We start from the raw sequence: 22,635 nt of genomic DNA, 5'->3' as shown, positions 1-22,635 counted from the left end.
CATCATTACCTGGCCAAGTTGACAGCAGAACCTACCCATCACAGAAGTCATCAGGGAGTTTTAAGAAGGGTGAAGGGCTTGAATTGATTTAATTTTTAAAAGACCCCATTGACTAATAAGAAGAGGAAGGATTATAAGGATATAAGGAGGGAAGTAGGGAGACCCATTAAGAAACTATTGCGGTAGTCCCTATGTGACTCTATCAGTGATTTATTGTCACATTAATGTTATGAAATAAACATCTCCATAAACTTAGTGGCATATCAAAATAAAGGTTTGTTATTACATGAGTTGTGGGATGGCTGAGTGTTTCTGCTGATCTGGACTAGTCATCTTGACTCAGCTTACTCTTGTGTCTGTTGTCATGTGCAGGTCAGATAGGGAGCTCTGTGATCTTGGTTGATACGTTTGGGGAATGGCTGTCTTTCAGATGGTCTAGGATGACCTCAGCTGAGAAGGCTGGGACAACTTTTCTCTCCTTCATATGTATGTTACATTTTTCCAGTAGGCTAACCTGGGCTTTGTCTCAGCCTGGCACAGTCATGTTTTCGTGATGATTGAAGCAAGAGCGGAAGTGGAAACAACAAGCACATTTTCAAACCTTTGCTTTGTCAAATTTGCTACTATCCCATTGGTCAAAGCAAGTCACATAGTTATACCCAGAGTCAGTGTGTGTCATGGTCAGGTTCATGTGTCAAGTTGGCCAAGTGGTGGTACCTATTTGTCTGGTTGGGCAGGTGCTGACCTGTCTGTTGTGATGAGCACATTTCATAGAATTAAATCATGATCATGTCAGCTGTATCCATAGCTGATTTCATTTGTAATCAGCCAAGGGGAATGTCTTCTGCAATGAGTGATGCTCAATCTAATCACCGGAAGCCTTTTAAGGAGGATTCAGAAGAGATAGGCTCTTCTTCCTGCTTCGGCCAGTGAGCTTCCTCTGGAGTTCGTCCAGACCCTCTGTCAGAATTGTCGGCTCGACAGCCTGCCCTGCGGATTTTGGATTCTGTGTTCCCACGGTTATGTGAGACACGTTTATAAATTTTATATTTACGAGTGTTTCCTGTTGATTCTGTTTGTCTAGAGAACCCTAACTAATATAGTGTGTAAAGGCATTACCAAAGGTCAGAGCTACAGGGATATGTGAAAAGATACAAGAAGGTATGGAAAATCGGGGCCATCAGTACAATCAGTCTGTTACACTAATGGGAAAGAGGTGAAGGTGGAGAGACATGAATAGGTTCAGAAAATATTTTGGAGGTATAATCCACAGAATAGGCTAGTTAATTAGATTTGAGGTATAAGGAAGAGGAATGAATCAAAGATTACTGCTAGATTTTTTGTCGACTTGCTGGGGAGATGGTCTGGCCATTTACCCTGATGGAATATCTAGAGTTCTGTTTTAGCTAACGTTATGTCTGAGATGCCTGTTAAATATTGAAATAAAGATGTCACATTTGACAGCTGGGTATATAAGTGAGTTTCTTGCAGACTTAAGGTTTAGAAATGGGGATTTTGCAGTTATCAACATATCAGTGATATTTCACGCTATGGAACTGGATGAGGCCATATATGAAGAGAATGTGTAGCTGAAGAAGAAAAATGAGCCCATTACAGAGTTCTGGGGCAGACCCAGGCTTAGAAGTAAAGCAGAAAAGGAACAGCCAGCAAAGAAGACTAAGAAGGAGCAACATCTAAGATAGAAGAAAAACCCAGAGTCTACAGTGTCACAGAGAACGAGCGAAACAAAGCATTTCAAGCAGAGAATAGTCACCTGTGTTGAATACTGTTGGGAGGTCAAGTAAGATAGGAACTGAGAGGTGGTTACTGAGTATGACAACGTGGTGGTCTGTGGCCACCTTGAAAAGCATAGCCTTAGTGGAATGGTGGAGACGGAAGCCCAGCTGGAATGGCTTGAAGAAAGAACATGAGGTCAGATATAGAGGTGGCAACCATAATCTCTTTTTTTTCAAGAAGTTTTGCTACTAAAGGACTCACAAATAACATGGTAGTTGGAAGGGAATGTGCAGTAGCATGGTTGAGGGTGTGGGTGATCATAAGGGATGTTCAAATGTGCCAAACACATGATCTGGTAGAGAGGGATCCAGGTGCATGTGTGAGAGGTGATAGCTGCAGGCAATACCAAGAGAGGATGGGACTGAGAACTTAACATAAGCTTCAGTTAGCATGTTACCTTTTTTTTTAGGAGTATTTGCTTTTTTGTATTTTATTTCTAAATTTGGAATGAACGGGTATATGTCCATTTGTGGAACAGTTTCAGCCATCAACTGGGTAGGAAAGTATGTTGAGTACTCTTGTTAACATCGGGCAGATTGAGAACATATGTTTAAAACACACTCAGCTAATAATTGTGGAGTATAGTCCTTTCTGTCTTTATAGGTGGTGTTCAGTACTTCTTATGATAATGGTGTTCAATTTTTCTTACGATGATGATAAAGGTGGTAAATTCAGTTTCTTAGCGTTTGATAAAGATAGCAAGTTGGGAAGGTCCTGAGCAGAGCTAAGAAGGGAATATAAATTGACATACCACTTTCTTGTTCCAGGTTCTTTATACATTAGGACTTGGTGTTTTTATCAAGTCCTAATTTTATCCAGGAATTAGCATTTATGCAGAGATTAGAAGATTCTAGAGAGTGATTGGCTAGGGAAATTCAGTAGATCTCAGACCAGGTTCATATTCTGGAATTCTAGCTGAAAGAAGTTTTGCTTTTTAAGCCAGTGAAACTTCAATTTTTTTTTTTTTGGGGGGGGGGTGCATGGTTTGGGAATTGAACCCGGATCTCCTGCATGAAAGGCGGGCATTCTGACCACTGAACTACCTGTGCACCCTCAATTTTAAGGGTAACATAAAGCAAATATTTCATATAAATAGTAACAAAATGTATTTCCTGTAAATACAGGAATTCATTTGGTATTTATTTAAGCATCTAGTTTCATCAGCACTCCTAAGATATGTACTCTGTGTATGGTAGTTAAGGATGATGGTGCGAAAAAATGCAATATCTTCTCTTAGAGCATCTTAACTGTCATGGATTTATGTTACATTACCTCGAATCTGCTTTATTCTTTCACTAATTTAAAATAATAGTGTCTACTTGTGTAATTCTTGTTGTGAACTGAAACTCACACCTGCTGTCACTCTACTTTTAAAGCTTTCTGACTTAGCAGAAATAATATTGAAAAGGACACCTGCCACAGTCTTAGTAATACTTATATATAGCAGTCTGGGGAATCGTAGCTCAGTTTTAACAGAAATATCATAAAAGTCAACTTACAGGCCTTAAATCAGATGAAGTTGGAGTCTCAAAATGTACCTGCTTCCAGTATGAAGCAGTAAATCTTTGAGACTGTTGGTGTTTCCTGTTACGCTGGGTCATTCACAAGGTTATACCTTGAAATACTTGGCCCGTTAGGAAGGTCCACATTAGCCTTTTTCTTATTTTACAAGCATGCCATTTTTTACATTACGTTATACTATGTTATTAACATAATATTTACATACCTGCCACACAACAGAGTGTTAAATCTTAAATTAAATCTCATTCAAATTTTACCGAAAGTGAGCTTGAAATAATATTTAACGGATATAAGCCAGGGATCATATTACCTACTAATCTTTTATACTTTATTCCTATTCTTGAGTTAACCAGAAATTAACCTATTTAGCTTAGCCTCCATCCAAATGCCTTTACCAGGGCTTTATTTACTAAATTGTTGTCAAATGTTAACATAAGAAATAGCCAGGTGAAGAATATTTTTGTAATTTTTGTCTTAACTTTTATTGAAGATATTGTATCTCTCATTATTCCTTATGATCCCACAGACTGGTTTCCCTTTGCAATTTAATGACAAGGAAAGTTATTCTTTTGGTAAATTGGTATGTATCTTATAAAAATTAGAATTCTATGAGACATGGTTATCTTTTGTTCCCTCCAACTTTAATGCACAATTACAAGAAATATTCTGTTTTTGGTAGTTACTAGAAGTATAGCATATGTGAACTGAACCTGAGGGAATTCAATTTTGTGGGTCAGTAAGGAAAAGGGAACGAGAAAGAAAGGAAAGAGTGTGGGTGATTCTGTACCCCATTCCACTCGATGAATATATGCCCCAGAGGATGTGTGCATTGGGAGATGTTTGGACCTGCTGTCTCCTCAGTCTGTCTCAGTTTGCATATGTTTTTCATAAGCAGCTCACTCTGCTGAATATGATTTTAGTGTTTGAATATAAGTATTTTTCTGCACAAATAATCCTGAAACTCAAGCCAAACCACTTTATGTAACACTAAACCAAAAAACCCAAAATCTGTTTTTCTCTGGGCTAGATTGTTTGCAAAATGGCCTCTTGATTCCCCAGGTCTCCTTCTCGTATCTACAACTTGGGAGGTCCCCTCCCATATTGACTGTGGACTTGCCCATGAGACTTGCTTTGGCCGTAGAGACAACAGCAAATGTAAAGCATTCAGAGACGTGAAATGTGTTGCATATTGGGGATTGCTCTCTCTTACTACTCTTTAAACCCTGGCAACTATATGAACAAGCCTTGGTTGTCCTGCTGGAGAAGCAGCACATGGAAAGAAATAGGCACCCTGTCTGATAGTCTGCAAGAGCCAGGAATGTAAGCATTACTATCCTAGATTGTCCAGCCTCATCTAGGCCCTCACAGACCATAACTGCTCAACCAACCTGCAGAATCATGAGAAAGAATGCATTTTTATTGTTTTAAGCTACTAATTATAAGTACCATTTGTTTTGATTCTTATCAAAAGCTGAATGATACAACCTCCAGTGCTGTTAGACATTTCCTCTGATACTGTGCTGGACATACCCAGAGACAATATGTCAGTCTCCAGTGTGACTTGCGTCTCCTATGGGATAGTCAAGCTTAATTTGACCTATATTCAGTTTTTACCATATGTGCTGACTTTAGAACCAACCCCCACATAAGCTTTAGCTCCACTTTGTTTTCTTCATGCCGTCTGGTTTCTGACTTCTTCTTTTACTTCCATTTTGACTTTGTCTGGTTATGTTGTTTATGTGTTGTAAGGTGTTCTTTAAAAATTTTTATTTTATTGAGATCAAATTCATATAACATAAAATTTACTGTTTTAACCATTTTAAAAGTGTAATTCAGTGATTTTTAATATATTCACAATATTGTGCAATCACCACAGCTATCTACGTCCAGAACATTTCCGTCATCCCCAGGAGAAACCCCATACCTTCCAGTTCTCCCCTTACCCTATTCCCTGGCAACCTGTCCCAGCACCATGTATTGAAAAGACTCTTTCCCCATCAAATGGACTTGGTTGAAATCAACTGACCATAGATAATATGGGCTTAATTCTGGACTCTCACTTCTGTTTCATCAGTATATATGTCTATCCTTATGCAGTACCACGTTGTTTTGATTATTGTAACTTTGTGGTAAGTTTTGAAATTGGAAAGTATGAGTACTCCATCTTCTTCTTTTTCAAGATTATTTGGGCTATTTGGGGTTCCATGCATTTCTGTATGAATTTTAGGGTCACCTTGTCCATTTCTGCAAAAAATAGCCAGTTGGAATTTGATAGGAATTGCATAGAATCTGCAGATCAATTTGGGAAGAATTGCCATTTTAACAATAAAATATTAAGTCTTCCAATCCATGAACATGGAGTTTTCATTTCCTGGTTGCTAAATCAGATACCATGCAATGGGTGGCTTAAACAATGGGTATTTATTGGCTTACGGTTTTGAGGCTAGGAGAAGTCCAAAACCAAGGTGTCATCAAGGCAATGCTTTCTCCCAGAAGACTGGCATTCTGGGGCTGGCTGCCAGTGATCCTTGGCCCTTGCCTTTTCTGTCACATGAAATGTTCCCCTGGCCTTTCCCTACTCTTCTGGATTCCCGTGACCTTCAGCTTCTGGCTGTTTCCTCTGTGACTATCTGTCTTTCCGTGACCTTCCCTGTAAGACTTTAGTAATAGGCTTAAGATCCATCCTGGTCCACCTGGGCCACACCTTAACTAAAGTGGCCTCATCAAAGGATCCTATTCACTAGGGTTCATACCCATGGAAATGAATTTGGTTTTAGAACATGTTTTTTTGCAGTTCATAGCTCCAAGCCACCATCGTTGTTTTTCTATTTGTTTAAATCTTTCAAAATTTCTTTCAATAATGTTTTGTGATTTTCAATATATAAGTCTTGCACTTTCTTGGTTTCTTGAATTATAAATCAATGCAAGACATATTTTTAATGTAGCTCTTCAGCTATTTAATGTAGCGAGATTTTTATTCTAAAGTCTGGGAATAAGGACACTAAATTTCTAGTACCAAAGGTGGTGATGATGATGATGATGGTTCCACTCTCTTTGCTTTTATTTATTCATTTACGAAAGGGCCCCAGACAAGATGCCATCTTCTCCTACACATCTTAATTTCTTAGTAGTTGATGAATAGTAATGTAATGAAAATTAGATTAAAACTGTAATACTCATAGCACAGTCTTACATGCCAGAAACTGGTCTTAAGAGTTTTTCTTTTATTGACTCCTTTAATTAAATTAAATGCTGTGTACAGTGAAGCCTTAAAAGCTAAAGGACTGTGTGTGTGTGTGTGTTAAGGCTTACCTTTTGAGTAACATTTGAAAAAAATACATTGTTTTACGTAGTGTTCTCAAAAAATAGTTATGGTGAGGGTGGTTAATTTTTGAAAGTAAAGATGATAATAGTATTACTCAAAGGAAGTAATATTTGTCAATCTACCTAGCTTTTTTGGGCTTTAATTTTAAACTTTTTTCATGTCTAAATTGAAAGGGTGAACCCAGAGATCTCTAATCATTAGCATACGTGTAATCTAATGACCTGTCTTCTGTGTGATAGTTGAGTAGGCTGTTTGAGGGTAAAGCTTTTTAGTTATTTATTTACTTATTATTTTTTTTTACATGGTCAGGCACCGGGAATCGAACCTGGGTCCTCTGGCATGGCAGGTGAACATTCTTGCCTGCTGAGCCACCGTGGCCCGCCAGGGGAAAGCTTTTTAAGCCATCAGATCAGAATCCACTGGGCTTCAAGCTCCATGTGCTCTTGTTGTGACCCTATCACAGTACCTGCCATATGCTACATGCTTAATAAACGTTGTTTGACTGAAAAACAGATGAACAAATAAACAAATACAAAGCTAGAAATGAACCATTTTGGGTTTTGGCTTCTTTTGATTAGTGAAGAGAGCGCAGTAAAGAGAGAACAAGCATGAGAGTTTGTTAGAAAAATGTCATTCCGCACATCAAAGTTGTAAGAGACTCCTGTATGAGTAGGTTCTGGACTCCCAGCCCAGCAGAAAAAGGAATTTCCTGCATAGGAAAGAATTGATCCTCAGGGCCCTCTCAGAGCAAAAAAGGATCCTGTTAATTTTTTGTTAATTTGTGATTCCAAGACCCTGATGATTCAAAATGCAGATGGATATACTTCTGAAGGAGGAAGTTTCCTTAGATTTCTTGAGAAACTAAAGAAGGTGAAGGGTCTGAAGTAGATGCTTCCCTTACCTTTGAGATTTGGCTTCTAAAATGAGTACTTAAATAGACTTAAATCAAGTGGAATCTTCAAGTCATCGAGTAAATATTTATTGAATGTGTATTTTATTTCAGATAGTGGGCTCAGTGCTGGACCATGCCAGATATTACTTTCTTTTGCTTGCTTTGTGTAAGACAAAAAAGACTTGTACAAGGAAAAAAAGGCTTGGATATATGTCTTTGAGAAATTGGTGTGGAACAGAATGTAGATTTATTTGTATGTAGTACATAGATATATACATACAAATACATATCTTTATTAACTAATTTGTTTATTAGGGCTGTCTAAGCATTGCTATCACTTATTTAAGTGAATTGATTTGAGAAATTTCAAACTTATAGCATTTGAAAATATTGGGCATTCATTTATTTTCTAGAACATGATATTTCTAATGGAGTTTTCAGGCTAAAGAAAGTATGATAATGAGATTTAGTGCTCAGATATCACCCTTGAAAGGAGAAACATCTATTTTGAATATCTTTGTGTGGTTTGTGGATATTTATGAATGACAAAAATTCGTTTGGTTTGGGGAAGGGAGTAAGGAACAGTAGTAATGGCGAAAGTGATATTTTTAGAAAATATTACATTTCTGTTCAAACCTTTGAAACTTCCTGAAGTTTTGTGAAACCATTCTACAGTGTTCTATAACCTGGAATGACTTGGATCCCAACATCATTTATTTTGTTTCTTTCTTAAAGTTTGTGTCATGTGTAATAAACAGGGCCCCCCCCCCCCCCCACTATGGGAATGTGTTTTTGATTCTGTAATTGAAGCCAAATAGAAAGATTGTTCTAATTGAAATTTATTTTAATATCAGTCAGGTGCTTGGAGTGCATCTGGTCTGTAAAGTGAACAATTTATATAACTGAGAAAGAGTCATTCTTTATAGCTAAGACTGCTGCTTGTCTTTTAACTTCTTTCCTAAGCTAATAAAATACTCAGTAATAAAACTCATGGTGGAAAGCCACTGTGCTGGTTTGAAACTGTTGTGTACCCTAGAAAAGCCATGTTCTTCAATCTTCATTCAGTATTGCTGGGCAGGATCTTTTTGATTGAATTGTAGGTGGTAACTTTTGATTAGGTGGTTTCTATGGAGATGTATCTCCACCCATTCAAGATGGGGTTGTTTAACTGGAGCCATTTAAGAGGAAACCATTTCAGAAAAAGCTTTAGAGCCATCAGAACCAACAGAGCCCACATAGCCAGAGACCTTTGGAGCAGAAGGAAAATATCCCTGGGGAAGCCTTATGAAATGAGGAGAGAAAGCTGGCAGACATCGCCATGTGCCTTCCCAGCTGAGAGAGGTGTCCAGAAGCCAGAGACCCACCAGATACCAGACACATGCCTTTCCAGCTGAAAGAGGTGTTCTGGACCCATTTGCCTTTTTTGAATCAAGGTGTATTTCCCTGGATGCCTTAGTTTGGACATCTGTATGGCATTAGAACTGTAAACTTGCAACTTAAGAAATTCCCCCTTTAAAAGCCATTCTGTTTCTGGTATATTGCATTCCAGCAGTTTAACAAGCTAAAACAACCCCTATAAAACTTTTTAAAATGAACCTAGTGAACATGTATCATATTTTACTTTAATTTCCAAATTGCCGTGCTTACTTTTGTGATTAAAATAAAATGACTTACAAACATTTTTTTTCATATCCATCCTGTGAGGAAGTGGCTATAAAGATCAGAGTGTTGATATCCACTTTCATTAACATATTGGTGAATGAAATGGTATATCTGTTCATTTGATTCTGACGAGATTCTCTGGAAATTCTGTTCACTTGTCATTTCTTCATTGAAGCTGTCCCTAATACTTTGAAGAGAGATAATTGTTCCTCTTTAAGTGATCACATATTTAATCAATAAGGGATATTAATGATTCCAAAACACTTTGCCCATACCACATTCATTGGCTTTTATTAGATTGTATTGTAGCTCATTGTTTTTAAGTCATTCTTTTTTCTTTACCTCTCTAGAGCAAGGAATCGTGTCTTGTTCATCTTTGTAATCACCTCAGGGCCTCATGAATAGTTCTTAATACATCATGGCTATGCAATAAATGTCAGAATTAAATGAAAGCCTGAAATGATTCCTTTTGATAAATTGGCTTGTGAAACTGAAAGTGGTGAAAAGATAGATGAATGAAGATGAGGAAAAAAATTGAGGGAGTAAGGAAGATTGACAGGAATTGAGATGAATGAAATGAGAATGGAGGTAGGCAAGAATGATATAGCATGTGTGGCAGTTATCTATTGCTCTAAAAAAAAACACCCTAAACAACCATTTTATCATGCTCATGGATTCTGTAGAGCAAGTATCAGACTGTGCATAGTGGGGAACTCTTGTCTTTGCTCCACAATGTCTGAAGTCTTATCAGGAAACTTGAATGGCTGGGTGTGACACAAAGGACCGCGGCTGGAACCCTCTGAAAGCACTGTTACTCACATGGTTGGCTTCTGGGTTGGGATGACATGAAGGCTAGATTCAACTAGAACTGTGTGAATAGACACACATGGCTTCTCCATTTGGCATGGACTTTTCTCAATATAGCAGTTGGGTTCCAAGATGGAGTGCCAAAGAGTGAACAATCTAAAGACCCAGGTAGAAGCTACATGGACTTTTATGCCTTAGCCTCACTGTACTTTCTTGTCAAAGGAATCACAATCCTGCTCAGATTCTAAGAGAGGGAACATAGACTCTGACTCTATTTTTTTTTTTTTAATTTTTGTTGACAAATCTTCACACATGGTATATAATCAGTGGCTAATAATATCATCACATAATTGTTTATTTATCACCATGGTCATTTTTTAGAACATTTGCATCACTTCAGAAAAAGAAATAAAAAGAAAAAAGAAAAAGCTCATATATACACACCCTGTACCCCTTCCTCTCATTGACCACTAGTATTTCCATCTACCCCATTTGTTTTACCTCTTATCCCTGCTGTTATTTATTTATTTTTTATCCATATATTTCTACATCTGTCCATACCTGGATAAAAGAAGCATCAGACATAGGTTTTCACAATCACACAGTCACACCGTAAAAGTTCTATCTTTATACAATTGTCTTCAAGAATCAAGGCTACTGGAACACAGCTCAACAGTTTCAGATACTTCCCTCCAGCCACCTCCACTACACCATAAACTAAAAAGGGATATCTATATAATGTATAGGAATAACCTCCAGGATAACCTCTTAACTCTGTCTGAAACCTCTCAGCCGCTGAGACTTTATGTTGTCTCATTTCTCTCTTCCCCTTTTGGTCAAGAAGGCTCTCTCAATCCCTCGATGCCAGGTCCTGGCTCATCCTGGGATTCCTGTTTCATGTTGGCAGGGAGATTTACACCTCTGGGATAGACTCTGACTCTTGATGGGAGGAATGCGCATATATTTGCAGCTATTTTTTGTTGAACAGAAACATTATATCATAAATGTGTCAGAAAATGACAGTGATGGGTAGAATATAGTGCTATTTTGAAAGGATTTATATACCCTAGAAAAGACATGATTTAATTCTAAGCAATCATGTGGGAGCAACTGTTTCTCATAATCCCTATTCAGTGCTATAGGTTGGAAACTTGATTGGGTTATCTCCATGGAGATGTGACTCAATCAATGTGAGTATTAAACTTGATTATATAGAGATGTGTCTCCACCCATTCTATGTGGGTCTTGATTAGTTTATTGGAATCCTATAAAAGAGGAAACATTTTGGAGAAACTTGGAGATTCAGAGAGAGCAGAGCAGGACAGCATAGCCATGAGCACAGAGCCAGTGACCTGTGGAGATGAAGAAGTAAAATACCTACCAGGAGAAGGAAGGGCCAAGATGGCGGCTTAACAAGGTGTGGGATTTAGTTCATCCTTCAGAACAGCTAGTAAATAACCAGGAGCAGTACAGAACAGTTCCTGGGGCCACATCAGTGACTGGACACACAGCGTACCCCAGTCTGGACAAGCTGGACCTGCTGTGAGCCCCCCCGGAACCATGAGTTCCCCAGAACTGTGAGTTCCCCAAGCCGTGGCGGCCAGCACCCCTTCCCCACAGGCTGCTTCCCTGAGGGGAAAGGAAAGGGACTTTACCAGCAGCAGGGGCTGAGCGCAACTAAGCTTCAAGTGTGGAATTAATTCACAAATTCTGACTACTAAAAATAGGCCTCCAGCTCAGGTGAACCTGGTCAAAGCGGAGGTTGCTCATTTTTGCCCTGGCACTAAGGGGACAGGGCTGACGGAAAAAGAAAAAAAAAAAGAAACAGGTTTTTGTGGCTGTGTTTCTACGGAGGCTTGGCTGCCTTTGGATACAGCGGCAGGACTTCTCAGGCTGCAAGTGCCCCAGGCATAGGCAGAAACAAGCTTCTTTGAGACCTTGTCTGGAGCCTGTGCCTTCCTCAGAGAAGGGGTGAGGCCCAACTCAGGTGGAAACCCTCCCTCAAGGAATTCAGACCCCAGGGCTTGGTAATTTGAAGCCATTAAAACCAGCCTACACCCTCTTTTCTGTCTCCACCAAGTCTCCAGCAGGGAGAGTCTTCCAAAGTTAAAGGTACCGCATCATCTTATGCTGGTGGGACCTGCAGGCAGACAAGCACCACATACTGGGCAGGATAAGAAAAAGAGTCCAGAGACTTCGCAGGAAAGACTTTCAACTTGCTGGGTCTCACCCTCAGGGAAAACTGACACAGGTAACTCTTTCCTCCTGACAGGAGGTCAGTTTGGTCTGGGAAAATCCGGCTGGGGTCTATAATATCTAAGTAGACCCTCCTTAGGGTTGGGTGAAAAAGGCACCATAAGGCAGGGCAAGAAACAACAAAACAAAAACTGAAAAATTCTCCTCTGTTAAACAAAGCCTAAGGTAGTGTTCCAGAAAAAGCTGAACTGAGTGTCACAGAACAGACAGACAATAAGTTCATCCAGCAAGAAAATCCTAGGCAAAGAAAACAAAAACAATTTCCAGAATAAACTAATTAAGGTGATTAAATGCCTAGCCTCCAGCAAAAAAATAATAAATCACACTAGGAAAATTGAAGATATGGCCCAGTCAAAGGAACAAACCAGCAATTCAAATGACATACAGGAGCTGAAACAATTAATTCAGAATATATGAACAGACATGGAAAACCTCATCAAAAACCAAATCAATGAATTGAGGGAGGATATAAAGAAGGCAAGGAAAGAACAAAAAGAAGAAACTGAAAGTCTGAACAACAAATCACAGAACTTATGGGAATGAAAGGCACAGTAGAAGAGATGAAAAAAACAATGGAAACCGACAAGGGTAGATTTCGAGAGACAGAACATAGGATTAGTGAACTGGAGAATGGAACATCTGAAATCTGGCAAGAAAAAGAAAATATAGGGAAAAAAATGGAAAAATATGAGCAGGGACTCAGGGAATTGAAAGACAATATGAAGCATGTGAATATATGTGTTGTGGGTGTCCCAGAAGGAGAAGAGAAGGGAAAAGGAGGGGAAAAACTAAACTAACGAAGGAAATTATCACTGAAAATTTCCCAACTCTTATAAAAGACTTAAAATTACAGATCCAAGAAGTACAGCATACCCCAAGGAGAATAGGTCCAAATAGACGTACTCCATGACACTTACTAATCAGAATGTCAGAGGTCAAAGAGAAAGAGAGAATCTTGAAAGCAGCAAGAGAAAAGCAATCCATCACATACAAGGGAAACCCAATAAGACTATGTGTAGATTTCTCAGTGGAAACCACAGAGGTGAGAAGACAGTGGGATGATATATTTAAATAACTAAAAGAGAAAAACTGCCAACTAAGAATTCTATATCCAGCAAAGTTGTCCTTTAAAAATGAGGGAGAAATTAAAACATTTTCTGGCAAAAAATCACTGAGAGACTTTGTGATCAAGAGACTGGCTCTGCAAGAAGTACTAAAAGGAGCACTAGAGACAGATATGAAAAGATAGAAGAGAGAGGTGTGCAGAAGAGTATAGAAAGGAAGACTATCAGTAAAGGTAAAAAGAAGAAAAATTAGATATGACATATGAAATCCAAAAGGTAATAGTGGTAGAAGAAAGTACTACCCGTACAGTGGTAACACTTAATGTGTCAAAAGACATAGACTGGCAGAATGGATTAAAAAACAGGACCCATCTATATGCTGTCTACAGGAAGCACATCTTAGACCCAAGGATAAACATAGGTTGAAAGTGAAAGTTTGGGAAAAGATATTTCATACAAATAACAATCAGAAAAGAACAGGAGTAGCTATACTAATATCCAACAAATTAGACATCAAATATAAAACAGTTAAAAGAGACAAAGGACACTATGTGTTAATAAAATAAACAATTCAACAAGAAGGCATAACAATCATGAATATTTATGCACCAAGCCAGAATGCCCCAAAATACGTGTGGCAAACACTGAAAAGAGAAATAGATGCATCTACCATAATAATTGGAGACTTTAATTCCACAATCTCATCAATGAACAGAACATCTAGACGGAGGATCAATAAAGAAACAGAGAATTTGAATAATACAATAAATGAGCTAGACTTAACAGATATTTATAGACCATTACACCCCACAACAGCGGGATATACCTTTTTCCCAAGTGCTCATGGATCATTCTCAAGGATAGACCATATATATACTGGGTCACAAAGCAAGTCTCAATGAATTTAAAAAGATTGATATCATACAAAACACTTCTTCAGATCATAAAGGAATGAAATTGGAAGTCAATAATAGGCAGAGTGCCAGAAAATTCACAGATACGTGGAGGCTCAACAACACACTCTTAAACAACTGGTGGGTCAAGGAAGAAATTACAAGAGAAATCAGTAAATATCTCGAGGCAAATGAAAATGAAAACACAACATATCAAAACTTATGGGACGTAGCAAAGGCAATGCTACGAGGGAAATTTATTGCCCTAAATGCCTATATCAAAAAAGAAGAAAGGGCAAAAATCGAGGAATTAACTGTCCACTTGAAAGTAGAGAAAGAACAGCAAACTAACCTCAAAGCAAGCAAAAGGAAAGAAATAATGAAGATTAGAGCATAAATAAATGAAATTGAGAACATGAAAACAATTGAGAAAAATCAATGAAACCAGAAGTTGTTTCTATGAGAAAATCAGTAAGATTGATGGACCCTTAGTAAGATTGACAAAAAAGAAGAAGAGAGAGGATGCAAATAAATAAGATCAGAAATGGAAGAAGAGACATAACCACTGACCCCACAGAAATAAAGGAATAATGACAGGATACTATGAACAACTTTATGCTATTAAATGAGATAATGTAGATGAAACGGACATCTTTCTAGAAAGGCATGAACAGCCAACTTTGACTCGAGAAGAAATAGATGACCTCAACAAACCAATCACAAGTGAAGAAATTAAATCAGTCATTAAGAAGCTCCCCAAGACCAAAAGGGGGAAGAGTGAAATGAGACAAAGTATCAATGGCTGAGAGATTCCAAACACAGTCCAGAGCTTATCCTGGAGGTTATTCTTACACATTAAGTAGATATCACCTTGTTATCCAAGATATAATGGAGAGGCTAGAGGGAACTGCCTGAAAATGTAGACCTGTGTTCCAGTAGCCATGTTTCTAGATGATGAATATATAATGATATAGCTTTCACAATGTGACTGCGTGATTGTGAAAACTTTGTGTCTGAAACTCCTTTTATCTACCTTGTCAACAGACGAGTAGAACATATGGAATAAAAATAAATAATAGGGGGAACAAATGTTAAAATAAATTTAATTTAAAATGCTAGTAATCAATGAAAGGGAGGGATAAAGGGTATGGTATGTAAAATTTTTTTTTCTGTTTTCATTTTATTTTTCTGTTTTCTTTTTATTTCTTTTTCTGAATTGATGCAAATGTTCTAAGAAATGAACATGATGAATATGCAACTATGTGATGATACTGTGAATTACTGATTGTATATGTAGAATGGAATGATCATATGTTAAGAATGTTTGTGTTTCTTTCTTGTAATATATAGTTTTAATTAATATATATATATACATTTAAAAGAATCTCCCCAAAAAGAAAAATCCAGGAGCACACGGCTTCACAGGTGAATTCTACCAAACATTCCAGAAAGAGTTAGTACCAGTCCTGCTCAAAGTCTTCAAAAAAAAACTGAAGAGGAGGGAAAGCTACTTAACTCATTCTATGAAGCCAACATCACCCTTATACTAAAGCCAGGCAAAGATATTACAAAAAAAGAAAACTACAGACCAACCTCTCTAATGAATATAGATGCAAAAATCCTCAACAAAATTCTAGCAAATTGAATCCAGCAACACATTAAAAGAATTATACATCATGACCAAGTAGGATTCATCCCAGGTATGCAAGGATGGTTCAACATAAGAAAATCAATTACTGTAATACAACATATCAACAAATCAAAGCAGAAAAACCACATGATCATCTCAGTTGATACAGAAAAGGCATTTAACGAAATTCAGCATCCTTTCCTGTTGAAAATACTTCAAAGGATAGTAATAGAAGGAAACTTCCTCAAAATGATAAAGGAAATATATGAAAAACCCACAACTAACATCATCCTCAATGGGGACAAACTGAAAACTTCCCCCCTAAGATCAGGAACAAGACAAGGATGTCCAGTATCACCACTGTTATTCAACATTGTGTTGGAAGTTCTAGCCAGAGCAATTAGACAAGAAAACGAAATATAAGGCATCAAAATTGGAAAGGAAGAAGTAAAACTCTCGCAGTTTGCAGATGATATGATACTATATGTTGAAAACCCTGAAAAACCCACAGCAAAACTACTCGAGCTAATAAATGAGTACAGCAAAGTTGCAGGTTACAAGATCAACACTCAAAAATCTGTAGTGTTTCTATGCACTAGTAATGAACAGTCTGAGGGGGAATCAAGAAAAGAATTCCATTTACAATTGTAACCAAAAGAATAAAATATTTAGGAATAAATTTAACTAAAGACACAAAAGACCTATCCAAAGAAAACTATAAGAAATCGTTAAAAGAAATCACAGAAGACCTAAATAGATGGAAGGGCATACCATGTTCATGGATTGGAAGACTAAATGTAGTTAAGATGTCAATTCTACCTAACTTGATTTACAGATTCAATGCAATACCAATTAAAATCCCAACAACTTACTTTTCAGAACTAGAAACACCAATAACCAAATTTATCTGGAAGAACAAGGTGCACTGAATAGCTAAAAGTATCCTGAGAAAAAAAAATGAAGTTGGAGGTCTCATGCTATCTGACTTTAAGGCATATTATGAAGCTACAATGGTCAAAACAGCATGGTACTGGCATAAAGATAGAAATATTGACCAATGAAATCAAATAGAGTGTTCATATAAAGACCCTCTCATCTATGGACAATTGATCTTTGATAAGGCAGTCAAGCCAACTCATCTGGGACAGAACAGTCTCTTCGATAACTGGTGCCTACAGAACTGGATATCCATATGCAAAAGAATGAAAGAGGGTCCATATCTCACACTCTATACAAACTCAAAATGGATCCAAGACCTAAACATTAGATCTAAGACCATAAAACTGTTAGAAGAAAATGTAGGGAGATATCTTATAAATCTTATACTAGGAAGCGATTTCTGAGACCTTACACCCAGAGCAAGAGCATTGAAGAAAGAAAGGAAGAAATGGGAACTCCTCAGAATTAAACACTTTTGCACATTAAAGAACTTTGTCAAGAAAGTAAAAAGACAGCCTACACAATGGGAAACAATATTTGGAAACCATATATCAGATAAAGGTCTAGTGTCCAGAATTTATAAAGAGATTGTTCAACTCAACAACAAAACGACAGCCAACCCAATTACAAAATGGGCAAAAGACTTGAACAGACACTTCTCAGAAGAGGACATACAAATGGCCAAAAGGCACATGAAGAGATGCTCAACTTCCCTGGCTATTAGAGAAACGCAAATCAAAACCACAATGAGATATCATCTCACACCCACCAGAATGGCCATTATCAACAAAACAGAAAATGGCGAATGCTGGAAAGGATGTGGAGAAAGAGGCACACTTGTCCACTGTTGGTGGGAATGTTAAATGGTACAACTGCTGTGGAAGGCAGTGTGGTGGTTCCTCAAAAAGCTAAATATAGAATTGCATATGACTCGGTAGTACCATTACTAGGTATCTACTCAAAGGACATGAGAACAAAGACCCAAACAGATATTTGCACACCAGTGTTTACAGTAGCATTATTTACAATTGCGAAGAGATGGAAATAGCCAAAATGTCCATCAACAGATGACCAGCTAAACAAACTGTGGTATATACATATGATGGAATATTATGCAGCTGTAAGACAGAATAAAGTTATGAAGTATGTAACAACATGAATGGACCTTACGGACATTATGCTGAGTGAGATTAGCCAGAATCAAAAGGACATATACTGTATGGTCTCACTGATATGAACTGACATCAGTGAATAAACTTGGAGAATTTCATTGGTAACAGAGACCATCAAGAGGTAGAAATAGGGTAAGATATTGGGTAATTGGAGCTGAATGGATACAGAATGTCCAACAGGACTGAATGTAAAAACTCAGAAATGAACAGCACAATACTACCTAACTAGTACAATAATGTTAAAACACTGAATGAAACTGAATGTGAGAATGATAGGAGGAGGAGGGCTGGGGGCATAAATGAAATCAAAAAGAAAGGTAGATGATAAAGACTGAGATGCTATAATCTAGGAATGCCTAGAGTGTATAATGATAGTGACTAAATGTACAAATTTAAAAAATGTTTTTGCATGAGGAAGAACAAAGGAATGTCATTACTGCAGGGTGCTGAAAATAGATGATACTTAATATTTTAAAGTTTTACCTTATGTGCTGGTTCGAAAGGAAGCATGCCCCCTAAGAAAAGCCATGTTTTAATATAAATCCCAGTTCATAAAGGTAGAATAATCTCTATTCAATACTGTATGTTTGAAACTGTAATGAGATCATCTCCCTGGTTGATGTGATTTAGTTAAGAATGGTTGTTAAACTGGATTAGGGGATGACATGTCTCCACCCATTTGAGTGGGTCTTGATTAGTTTCTGAAGTCCTATAAAAGAAGAAACATTTTGGAGAATGAGAGATTCAGAGAGATTCAGAGAGAGCAGCACTACAAAGCAGAGAGCGACCTTTGGAGATGAAGAAGAAAGACACCTCCCGGGGAGCTTCATGAAATAGGAAGCCAGGAGAGAAAGCTAGCAGATGACGCCATGTTCGCCATGTGCCCTTCCAGCTGAGAGAGAAGCCCTGACTGTGTTCGCCATGTGCCTTCTTACTTGAGAGAGAAACCCTGAACTTCATTGGCCTTCTTGAACCAAGGTATCTTTCCCTAGATGCCTTTGATTGGACATTTCTTTAGACTTGTTTTAATTGGGACATTTTCTCGGCCTTAGAACCGTAAACTAGCAACTCATTAAATTCCCCTTTTTAAAAACCATTCCGTTTCTGGTATATTGCATTCCAGCAGCTAGCAAACCAAAACACCTTATGTGTGAGACTAAAGCAAAAAATGCTTATTTGGTACAAAATCTATATTTTGACTAGTGCATTTCCTAATATAACTTATGTAGACAGCTTAATTGAACACCATAAATACATGGAATCTTGAGTAGGACATGAGGTTTTGTTGGTTTGTCCAGAGTGATGCCCCCATAAATCCCAGAGTGATTTGAACAGTGAATAAAAAAGCATTTGTAAAGTCCCCTTCGGGAAATGATGAGAAAGGGGGAAAATTCAACCTCCCCAAGTTGAATTCTTGATATTCTCACAAGCAGTGTGGACAATCAAAGCTATAGGCTGAGCCCCCAATCTTGGGGTTTGTTCATATGAAACTTAACCCCACAAAGGATAGGTCAAGCCTACTTAAAATTAGGCCTAAGAGTCACCCCCAAGAGAACCTTTTTTGTTGCTCAGATGTGGCCTCTCTCTCCAGCCAACAGAACAAGCAAACTCACCACCCTTCTCTTGTCTGCGTGGGACATGACTCCCAGGTGTGTGGACCTTCCTGGCAGCATGGGACAGAAATCCTAGAATGAGATGAGACTCAGCATCAAGGGATTGAGAAAACCTTCTCGGCCAAAAGGGGAAAGAGTGAAATGAGAAAAAATTAAGTGTCAATGGCTGCGAGATTCCAAACAGAGTCAAGAGGTTATCCTGGAGGTTATTCTTACGCATTAAGTAGATATCACCTTGTTAGTCAAGATGTAATGGAGAGGCTGGAGGGAACTGCCTGAAAATGTGGAGCTGTGTTCCAGTAACCATGTTTCTTGAAGATGATTATATAATGATATAGCTTTCACAAATTGACTGTGTGATTGTGAAAACCTTGTGTGTGAGGCTTCTTTTATCTACCTTATCATCACATGAGTAAAACATATGGAATAAAGATGAATAATAGGGGGAACAAATATTAAAATAAATTTAGAGTGAAATGCTGGTGATCGGTGAGGGGGGGAGGGGTGTGGGTATGGTATGTATGAATTTTTTTCTGTTTTCTTTTTATTTCTTTTTCTGAATAGATGCAGATGTTCCAAGCAATGATCATGATGATGAATATGCAGCTGTGTGATGATATTGTGAATTACTGATTATATATGTAGAATGGAATGATCAAAAGTTAAGAATGCTTGCATTTGTTTGGTGTTTTTTGGTATTTTTTAAAAAAAAAAAAGCCTCCCGGGGAGCTTCATGAAACAGGAAGCCAGGAGAGGAAGCTAGCACATGATGCTGTGTTCGCCATGTGCCCTTTCAGCCAGGAGAGAAGCCCCTGACCGTGTTCACCATGTGCCTTTCCAGTTGCGAGAGAAACCCTGAACTTCATTGGCCTTCTTGAACCAAGGTATCTTTCCCTGCATGCCTTAGATTGGCATTTCTATAGACTTATTTTAATTGGGACATTTTCTTGGCCTTAGAACTGTAAACTAGCAACTTACTAAATTCCTCTTTTTAAAAGCCATTCCGTTTCTGGCATATTTCATTCTGGCAACAAGTGTAAACAGGCAAAGCCCACGATTAAATTGCTTAATCAGAAATTGGACATATGGAAAATGTTTGTTAAAAGTTTTCTAAGCAGTAGTTAGAATCATGGCTTCTATCTATGACACCTTTTTAGTGTAGTTAGTAATTTTTATTTATTACAGTGATGTATGAGATTGTTTTCTATGCAAGTAGTATTTTTTTTTTCTCTTAGAGATCAGGTCTGTAACAGTGAATGTTTCAGTTTTAGATATTCTTTACAAACTGATCCCAGTAAACCTTAGAAGTAAGAGTGAAATATTTCTCTGGTCACATTTGCCTTGTTGCTTAATACTATACCCTATAACTTCAGTTGTGATGTTGACTTCTGGTGGTCTTTCTAATGATTCTTTAATAAATAGGCTGTGATTTGGATATACCCATTTTGCCTGACTGTCCACTGCATTTTAGTATTTTGTTAGTCTGTACAGAATTGTCCTTTAATTATGCTGTGGAGTTGAAAAGCAAACTGCTTTGCCTCCCTGAAATTTGAACAGGAAAAAGACAAGGAAAGGAAGTGGAATGAAGATAGGAGTGAAAACAGGATTAATGTTGCATTAGACTGTGGTTTTATTTTTGACTGCTAGAAACCACATATTCCTGTTTGTAGGAGAAGAGGAAGTGTCACATCACATTATCATGAGGCTTGACTGATTCACCAGAAGCAACAGTTGTGCTTTGGAAGAAGGTTTGAGATGAGGTAGAGTAATAATAGTCCTTGAGGAAGGAGAACCCATCACCCTTTCTTTCTTTTTTTATTTGTTTGTCTTGGTTCTTTTACTCCCTTGCTTCCTTCCCTTCTTCCTTTTACTTCTTTCTGTTCTCTTTCTTACCAAGTCCAAAGTGATAGATGACTGGGACATTGAGAAACCATGTTATTCACTTAAACATATTTTCCCCCCTATTATTGAACCATAGTATTGGTATAGTACATTTGTTACTGTTGATGGAAGAGCATTAGAATATTACTGTTAAATATAATCCATAGTTTGCAATAGGTACATTTTCCTCCATATACCCCTTTATTATTAACTCCTTGTAGTAGTGTCATACATTTGTTCTAGTTCATGAGAGAACTTTTTAATATTTGTACAGTTAGTCACAGACATTACCTACCACAAAATTTACTGTGTTATATATTCCCATATACTTAAACATATTTTAAAAACTTCTTATTATGGAAGATTTCAAATATATACAAAAGTGGAATGGCATAATGAACCTCCTGTATCCACTTAGCTCCAACAGTTATCAGCTCATGGACAATTTTATTTTGTCTATACTCTCATGCACCCCTACCAGATTATGAAGCAAATTACAGACATCATTTTATCTGTATTTCAGTCTGTATCTCTAAAAGATAAGAACTCTTAAAAACACAATCGCAATACTATTAGCATGCCAAAAAACCCCCACACCCCTCAAATACTCCAAACCTAGAACTGTCTTAACATCTCAACCTTTAATATCATCAAATAAAACTTAAGAAATCAGTCTTAATAGAATTAATAACCAGTTAGTATTCAAATTGCCACAGTTGTCTCATACATTTCAGCTGGTTGAGATGTCCCTAGGACTTCAAACATTTGTAGGCTCCTTTTCCATCTCTCTCTTTGTTTTTGTTTTTGAAATTTTTTGTTAAAGAACCTTTTTCCTTCTGTAAAAAAAAAAAAAACTGAATGCAATAATGACTTGGAGTCTTTATTCCTATTTTGAAAATCAGAGAAGTATATATAGACACAGACAAATGTTTCTTATTAAACACAATTTATACCCTGAATTGCACACTTAAAAATGGCTAAATTGGCATATTTTATGTTTTATATATTTCACCCCAATAAAAATTATAAAAAATTTAGAATATTGTAGCCAAGAAACATATATTGTTATTTAGTAAGCTTAAACATGTATTTCAAATTATTTTTCCTTATTCTTATATCTTCCCCTAGTACGACATCCTGAAAAATCATTTTATCCACATGAGAAACATTATTCATGTCCTAT

The 22,635-nt window shown here is 37.4% G+C and overlaps 1 protein-coding gene across 4 annotated transcripts in view; it reads left to right on the top strand.

Moving 5' to 3' along the window:
• TEC (tec protein tyrosine kinase) overlaps positions 1–22,635 on the top strand; it is a 134,633-nt gene that overhangs the window by 19,662 nt on the left and 92,336 nt on the right. The window contains exon 1 of one of the 4 annotated variants that reach the window (XM_077136799.1): positions 20,209–20,455. The exons of the other annotated variants lie outside the window; for them this stretch is intronic. The gene's annotated coding sequence lies outside the window, so the exon portion shown is untranslated. Of the gene's footprint in view, positions 1–20,208; positions 20,456–22,635 lie in introns of those variants that run through there. 4 annotated transcript variants of the gene reach the window in all.

This window comes from Tamandua tetradactyla, chromosome 19 (genome assembly GCF_023851605.1).
Source record: "Tamandua tetradactyla isolate mTamTet1 chromosome 19, mTamTet1.pri, whole genome shotgun sequence".
Taxonomy (NCBI): Eukaryota; Metazoa; Chordata; class Mammalia; order Pilosa; family Myrmecophagidae; genus Tamandua; species Tamandua tetradactyla.
Note: the sequence above shows the minus strand (reverse complement) of the source record. Positions and strands in the feature narration are given on the sequence as shown.